At 31.4% G+C, this 8625-nt stretch overlaps 1 long non-coding RNA gene across 1 annotated transcript; it reads left to right on the forward strand.

Moving 5' to 3' along the window:
* Window positions 1–4377: 4377 nt before the first annotated feature.
* LOC121206078 (uncharacterized) lies at window positions 4378–5890 on the forward strand. The gene is made up of 2 exons (XR_005901063.1): window positions 4378–4446; window positions 5500–5890. It is a non-coding gene; the product is annotated as an uncharacterized lncRNA (long non-coding RNA).
* The last annotated feature ends 2735 nt before the right edge of the window (window positions 5891–8625 follow it).

Genomic DNA, 8625 nt, shown 5'->3' on the forward strand with positions numbered 1-8625 from the left:
GAAATACACGAATTTTTATATAAAAGGCAAGCTCGCTCTCGAAAATTCAAGATGTCGTGTCCTAACTTACTGGATGTGACATTTTATATTGTGAGACGAGAAGGTCCTTAACATTTGAGCATTTTCTTTACAAAGAGGAATCGTATTTTAAATTCTTTCAAGTTTTCAAATTTTCGACACTAAGACACTAATTAATCAACTAGGTACCAATTTTGGGCGTATCGAGGATGCTAATCCTTCCTCGTGCGTAACCGACTCCCGAACTCATTTTCTGATTTTCGTGGACCAAAAATTATCGTTTTAGTAAATCTTAACTTTTATTAAAATGATTAACTTAGGGTGATCCGATCACACCTAAAAAGATTGGTGGCGACTCTTGTTTTTGTTTTTTTTTTCTCCAAGTCGATACCCGTTTTTTCAAAAAAATGGTTACAACAGTAACTATTTATGTTGTTTACTTTCCTATTAATTTTTTTTCTAGCTTTAATGTATAAACATTAATATAAATTTCATTATCATATATTTCTAACTAGTATTATATGTAACATCCCGATTTGGGGCTTAGTCGGAACAATGGTTTTAGGACCACAAATCCGATGAGGAAAATTTTATTTTTATTATATTTTTATGGTCTATGATTTCACAAAATGATTTCATGAAAATTTCGTTCGAAAATTTCGACGTTTGGGCACTCAATTTAGTAAAAAGGACTAAATTGTAAAAAGTGTAAAAGTTGAGTTTTATATGTTAGAGATGTCTAATTGTCATGAAATTTTCAATAGGAGGTCCTTAAATGATAATTAAACCATTTTATAAATTTTTGGACAAAAATGGCCTTGTTTGGGTAAAATTTGAAAGAATAGTAAAAAGGGCATTTTGGTCATTTAAGGGTAAAATGAATTAAAAGACAAATTTTAAACCCCAAATGTGTCTCTTTCTTCTTGCTACAGCAGAATGCACCAATAGAAGCCATGTTTAGGGTTTGGCCAAGCTTCAAAGCTTAATAGTAAGTGATTCCGAGCTCCGTTTTTAATGTTCTATGTATTTTTGAAATCCCGGTAACATGATTTGCTCATTTCTAGCATTATTTTGAGTTAGGATTTGTTTAAAAATTTACACATGAATGATATGCATGTATTTTGATGTTTAATGGTAGAATATGAAGCTTGAAATTGTGTTAAACAACTTTTGCTAAGCGATTTTACGTGAAAACGAGTAAAACGACATAATCGGTAAAAATACCTAATGTTCATAAGTACATGTTAGAGTGAGAATTTGATGTTTCTATAGAAGGGAAAAATGATCAGCATGTCATAAAACATAAGAAAATAGGAAGAAGTTTAATTTCCGAACCTTGGGGCAAAAGTGAAAATATGCAAAAGTTTAGGGGTCAAAATGAAAATTTTTAAAAATATGATTTTTAGACCCATATGAATAGTGTGACTAATTAATAGGCTAAGTGTGATATTATAGATCAAGGAAATCGAGATTTGGGCTTAAATCAGGAAAATACAATGTTATAGACTAGAATGGTAAATTGCCATTTCTGGATCCGGGGTAAATTTGTACGTAAATAATTTATTGATTCTTCTTATTTTATTATATTTTGTTATCATATGAAATGTGGCTGCCTATAGAATGATTATTTATTGTAAATTGCAAATTGAAAAAGGACTATGAATAAATTGTAACATGTTGGAAAGTGAGGAATTTCCCGGTTGAGCCTTCGGAATAGAAATGATACAAATGATCTATTGTGAGGTCATGTGTGTAGTACTAAGTGCAGGCTACTATGCATACTCGATAACTTCGATCACGTGTGTAGTACTAAGTGCAGGCTACTACATGTATCAGATGGTTAGGTCACGTATGTAATACTAATTGCAGGCTACTACGTGTACCGGATAATTGGTTGCATGTGTAGTACTAAGTGCAGGCTACTATGCGTACCAGATAGCTTTGGCTACAAGTGTGAAAATATGTGCAGGCAATTGAGTATCAGTTATTATTTTGAAGAGTTCAACGGGAAAATCGATTAAGTAAAAATACATGTGAACATGATTATATGATGAATAAGTGCAGGTATATGTTTAAGAAAATTTTGAGCAATATGCTCGATATTTGAGTGAACTTCGATAAGACAAAATGGATTAAGTGAAATTATGTAAGAGTGAATTTTAGTAGTAAAACAGTGTTGGACAGCAGCAGTTGTGTGACTTTGAAAATTCACCAAAAATTGTGTAGGTTGAATTAAATTTCAAATAAATTATGGAATTAAAGCTTAATGAGGCTATTTTATATAAAAGAAACAGGGGGAGCAAAAGAGTTATATATTATGAGATATTTTAATTTCTGTGAGATAGTGTCAGAATGAATTCAAGATCCCCTGTTTTGACTTGGAAAAATTGTTAAAAATTGTATAAAAATAATTATGGGTTATAATTTATATGCTTAGAATCCTTAATGAGTATACTTTTAGGAGAAAGAGACCGGAACATTATCCGAGTCTCGTACTATGAGATAATAAATTTTAGTGAAGAAAGGTTGAAGTTGTCTAACAGTGAAACAGGGGAGACTTTGAATAATAAACTGTATTTATTGGCTGGGCCAAAAATTCTGAAAATTTTATGGTAGAAATATATATGAGTCTAGTTTCTGGAAAAAATTACAGATCTTAATTTTGAGTTTCTTAACTCTAGATATAAATGATTTAGTGACTGTAACTTAAGAAAGTAGCTTAACCAGAACATGTGTAAATGTAGAATTGGGTTAGTTTTACTATGGAAAGCATGTTAGTAAATTGCTTATTATTTTCATGTGAGCTTACTAAGCGTAAAGCTTACCCCCTCTTTTCCATTTCTTTTAGTGTTGTCAGGTTAGCTCAGGGTTGGAGATCGTCGGAAGCAGTATCACACTATCAAGCTAATACCTTGAGAGTATAAACACATATGCTAGAATTATCAAGTGAGTGGCATGTATAGGGACCTAGTTTTATAACATGTGTGTTATAGGCTTCAAAGGCCTATATAAGGGACGATATGCATGTGTTTAAGATGTTTTAACTTTGGAAAAAAATTTTGTGGCCCGATTTTGCATGTTGTAAATGTTTAAGTCTGGTAACGCCTCAAACCCTGTCCCTGCGTTGGATAAGAGTGAGGGGTGTTACATTATATATAATGGTACTTTGGTAATTATACTAGGTTGAGGCGGGATGGATTTTTCTTAAGGGATAATATAATTTTTGGTCTCTAAACTTGACAACGAGGTTCACTTTGATACTTATATCCTTTTTTGTTCATTTTGGTAATTGTATTTTTTTTGTCTCACTTTGGTACCTAAACTTCGCAACTAGATCTATTTTGGTCCCTTAAACTTGGATTTCATCAAGATTTGATGATGTGACCAATGTTCTTAGAACATGTATATTGGTCCACACTAAGGGGTTGAATTGATTGAATGGAATACTGGGACAAAACCAGGAGTTGAATAAGTTGAATCGGTTTAATAAAATCTTTTATGAAATTTTAATTATTTTTTGTCTAGTAATTGAATTGATCAAACCGATTAAATTGAGAATCAGTGGTCTAATCAGTTCAATCACTGGTTCGGTTATTAGAAAATTGTATGTGGCACTCTAAGATTCTATCATGTCATCACATGAAAATTTATATAATTTTTTTAATTTTCAAGTGATGATGTGACACAAGCTAATGATGTATTATCAAACTTCATATATTTTTTATTTTCAAAAATCAAAATGAATCTACTTGCTACATTCAAGAATACAAAATTATAATTTGGTTTTGAAAAATACCCGACACTCAAACCCATGGAATTAAGAATTTCTTCTTCTTTTTTAATCTCTATTCGAGGAGTAGGGGCAGATTTAAGGGGTGGCAGGGACAAACCCATGGAATTAAGAATTTCTTCTTTTTTAATCTCTATTCGAGGAGTAGGGGTAGATCTAAGGGGTGGTAGGGGCCGGCCCAAAAATTTTTTATTTAGGTTCTTTATAATTTATAAAATTTTAAACTAGTAATGATAAAATTACACTTTGACCCCTTTAAAATGATAAAAAATTGATTTAATTATTTAAAAATTATTAAAATATAAATTATTAAAATGAAAAAATTATATTTATATTTTTACTATTATAAAAATATATAATTTAATTCCGATACCCAAATAAAATTTTTGACTTTGATATTGACTATAAAATAAATTATTTTTAACCAAACAAAAACAAAAAGACGGTTTTGCCAGTAAAACAAAAGCACCCTAATATTATTGTTTTTCTATTATGACGTCCCTTGCACCGAGACATAAGGAGAAGATAAAGGGAAGCTCAGTGATTATATAAACATACGAACATCACCCAAATAATACCTCCCCCCATTGGTTGCTTCTTCCATTTTCATCATCCAACCTTGATTTTCCCTCCTTTGTGTAAGTCCATTTTTTTTAATATTCATTTCCAGTTTTGGGTTTTGTTTCCTCTTTTTTAATGATACAGATGGATTTTTCTTTCTTTCTTTTGAATTTGATGTTTGTTTGGTAGGAAAAAAATGTAAAAAAATTCTTTGATTTTCTTTTCTGTTATGGCATTTGGTTTTTCATGTACGTTTGAAAAATTTTCTCAGGCTTTTTTTTAAAAAGGATTCTGAGTTGATAACATGTTTTCATTATGTCTGCAATGAGGAACATTTTTTGGTTAAATAATTACAAACATGTTGTTTGTTGATATGCTTTGTTGTAATCTAATTCGACGTTAGTTTTGGATACATATTCGAGCATGAATATCATGGGACGAAGCCCGGAATTTTGTATAAAGTTCGAGATAATACTATAAAATTTTGTGTTAAAAAAACTTAAATTGAATTATTAAATTTTCAGAGGGATTGAAAATGAATTTTCCCATTTAATTAAAGGTTATAAAGATGTTGTCCAGACATTTGAAAGCAAATTTATGATAAATATCCGACCTGATTATATTAATTTTTTTGAGTTACGTTATGCTGGTTGTTCAATGTTTCTTCTTGACGCTACGGGGAAGTTAGAATTTTTTTTAGGAGCTAGAAATTAAATTTTAATTTTTAATAGTTTATATATTTATAATTTTTAAAAGATTAAATTAAATTTTTATATTTTTAGAGATTAAATGTAATTTTATCTTTATTAATTTAAATTTTTAAAATTTTTAAAGGGCTTAAATGGATAATTTTCCATTTTAAGCTGGTCGAAGCTACTATGATCCCCTAAATATGCCACTAAGTTACTCGAATTTGATTGTAGATATATATACACGAGCATTTATAAATTAATTTTTTGAAGAAATTAATGTATTTAAGAGGGTATTTAGAGTATTATATCTTCATACATGTGTTCGAATTCGTACTCGACATATGCCGAAGTAGGAGTCCTTCCCTAAATACGAGTCCTTCCCTATGATTACACACTATGTTCTTTGTCTTTGAGCCATGCTCTTCCCTATGATTTCAGATCAGATCGGGGAAGGACTTCCGGTCTTAAGCTATGGTTGTTGAAAGCATGGTTTCTACTCCGTATCGGAGGTCGGTACCGATGAGGAAGCAACCCCAAGAGTTTGGTAGCTTTTCAACACTCGTTCAGAGGCATAGATTCCTCTTGACCACTTTCGGTTTCTTGACAATCCTTTGTACGATCTACCTTTACTTCGCCGTTACTTTAGTGGCCTCGGATACGTGTTCCGGCTTGAAAGGAACACAGAGACCGACATGCCAACACCGTCACGCAACGTCGATAATGTACAATGGGAAACTGAAATTTCTTTAGTATGTTTATGGTAAATTGAGGGCTTATAATTATCCATGTTCACTTACAATGTCTAATATTAAGTTGGTCTCATTTCTTATTTTTCTTGCATTTTCGAATATATTTGGATATGGGTTTGGGTATGATTCTCCAAAAAAAAAACTCTTTAAATATATACACATGTCTAACGCACATTTGAATCCAAGTAAAATAATTAATAATTAAAAGGAAAATCGAATTGAAATTGTCAGTTAATTGAATATTGGTTTAATTGGTACGATATTGTTACTATAACTTAAAAGTTGTGGGTTCGAGTATGTTTAAATAATGCCCTTCGATTTAATGGTTTTGAGAGCGGCATTAATATAGAGATATATTCCAATTTAGGGGATTAAGAAAGTAATGACAGTTTTGTTTTGATAGCACATGGCAATTGTCGAGATAGTAACGACACTTTTGCAAATACAAAGAATTTTATTTTTTTTCAAACGCTTTTGGATGACAAAATGTAATTGTATTTTAATTCGTTATATCATGTCTAGTAGTACATTGTAATTACAAAAAAAAAAAAAGATTTATCGTGACTAATTATCTCACATAGTTTTTCAAATTCTCAATCCTTCATAAGCATTATAGAAATTAATTGGGGTGTTCCAATTACACTCAAATGAGATTTATTGATTACAACATTTACCCAAACATATTACATGTGTAATTACAAGCAATTATAATAAATTACTAATCACACATGTATTGTAATTAATTACATCTAAATCCAATTACTAAGCATATTTGGGTTATAATTGGTAGGTTCACTGTGATGACTTTCAATTTTTTTAAAAAAAAAAGTAATTATACTTGTTAGGCAAATACGTTTAGGGTCTATTTCAACAACATAGAGTAATGTGAAAAATAGAATGTTGATAATGATAATATATCGCAAAGAAAAGAGAAATAAAAAATAAAAAACACACAGATTTTTACATGGAAACCCTTTCGGGAAAAGAACCACAGGCAAAGGAGAAGAAAATTCACTATGTCGAATTCGAATGATTACAAGAGGAATAGACTATGTCTATTTATAGGCTTGTAAAACCATGTTCTAATAGAAGTGTAGTAAGATTGAAACACATTATTCTAATCAATATCGAATAGATGGTGTTTAATAAGGTTTAAAAACCCTTATTCTAAAATAAAATAAAATAAATGTAGTTCTATATGGATTTTACTTTTATTTTATTTTACCACTGTATTTTATTCAAATAAAGATTTAGGTTACTCAATTCTAATAATCTCCACCTTGACACGAATTCTCAATAAACAATTTCTTCATCGCGAACTCTTAACAAACAAGTTCTCCACCTCTTCCATAAAACCCCTTAAGGGTTTAACTTCAACAATGAACACCAACCAAGTCTAAGCAATGCTCAAACTTGGTTATAGGAAGTGACTTAGTCATCATATCTATAGGATTTTCATGAGTACTAATTTTGCTCACAACAATATCACCACGAGCAATAATATCACAAATAAAATGATACCAAACATCAATGTGTTTTATTCTCTTATAAAACATTTGATCTTTTGTAAGGAAGATGTTACTCTGGCTGTCACAAAATACTGTACTATTTTGAAAGTCTTTATTGAGTTCACTATAGAGTCCCTTCAACCAAATAGCTTCTTTACAAGCCTTAGTAATCGCCATGTACTCAGCTTCAGTGGTAGACATAGCGACCGTAGTTTGCAAAGTGACTTTCCAACTGATTGCACAACCTTCGATTGTAAAGACATAACCTGTGAGAGATCAAGGTCTCCAGCAAAATCAGCATCAGCATACCCAATAACTCCATCTCTAGTTTTTTCAAACTGTAAAAAACATCAGTAGTACCTCGTATCTTAAAATTCACTGAACTGCTTTCCAATGTTCTTTACCGGGATTCGCCTTATATCTGCTAACTGCACTGACTGCATATGATAAATCTGGACGTGAACAAACCATAGCATACATGAGATATCCTACTACACTATAGTATGGAACATGTGACATGTACTTAATCTCATCATATGATTGTGGAGACAAAGCCGATGAGAGTCTGAAATAGGCTGCTAAAAGAGTACTAACAGGCTTAGTACTCTACATATTGAACCTGCAAGAACTTTCTCAATGTACCCTTTCTAACTTAGGTACAATTTACTTGCTTTTCTATCTCTGAGAATCTTCATATCAAGTATCTTCTTTGTTGGTTCCAATTCTTTCATCTCAAATTCTTCACTTAGTTGGGCTTTGGCCTTTCTTATCTCTCATTTTTCTTTCACTGCTATCAACATGTCATCAACATAAAGGAGTAGATACACAAAAAAACCATCACTGTTTTTCTTAAAGTAAACACAACTGTCAAAGCTACTTCTTTTGAAATCATGAGAAGTCATAAAGGAATCAAACCTCTTATACCACTGTCTTGGTGACTATTTTAAACCGTAAAGGGACTTTTTCAGTAAGCAAACATAGTCCTCTTTTTTTGAGAATGTAAAACCCTCTGGTTGTTACATGTAAATATCCTCCTCAAGTTCTCCATGCAAAAATAGAGTTTTTACATCTAACTGCTCAAGCTCCAAATCATGCATGGCCACAATACCAAGCAAAGCTCCAATCGAACTATACTTCACAACTGGGGAGAAAACATCTGTGAAGTCCACTCCTAGAATTTGGCTATAACCCTTTACAACAAGCCTTACTTTATATCCAGGTTCTTCAACTCCTAGAGTCCCTTCTTTCTTTTTAAACACCTATTACAATTAACAACCTTTTTACCTTTAGGAAGTTTCACAAGATCC

This window comes from Gossypium hirsutum, chromosome A09 (genome assembly GCF_007990345.1).
Source record: "Gossypium hirsutum isolate 1008001.06 chromosome A09, Gossypium_hirsutum_v2.1, whole genome shotgun sequence".
NCBI lineage: Eukaryota > Viridiplantae > Streptophyta > Magnoliopsida > Malvales > Malvaceae > Gossypium > Gossypium hirsutum.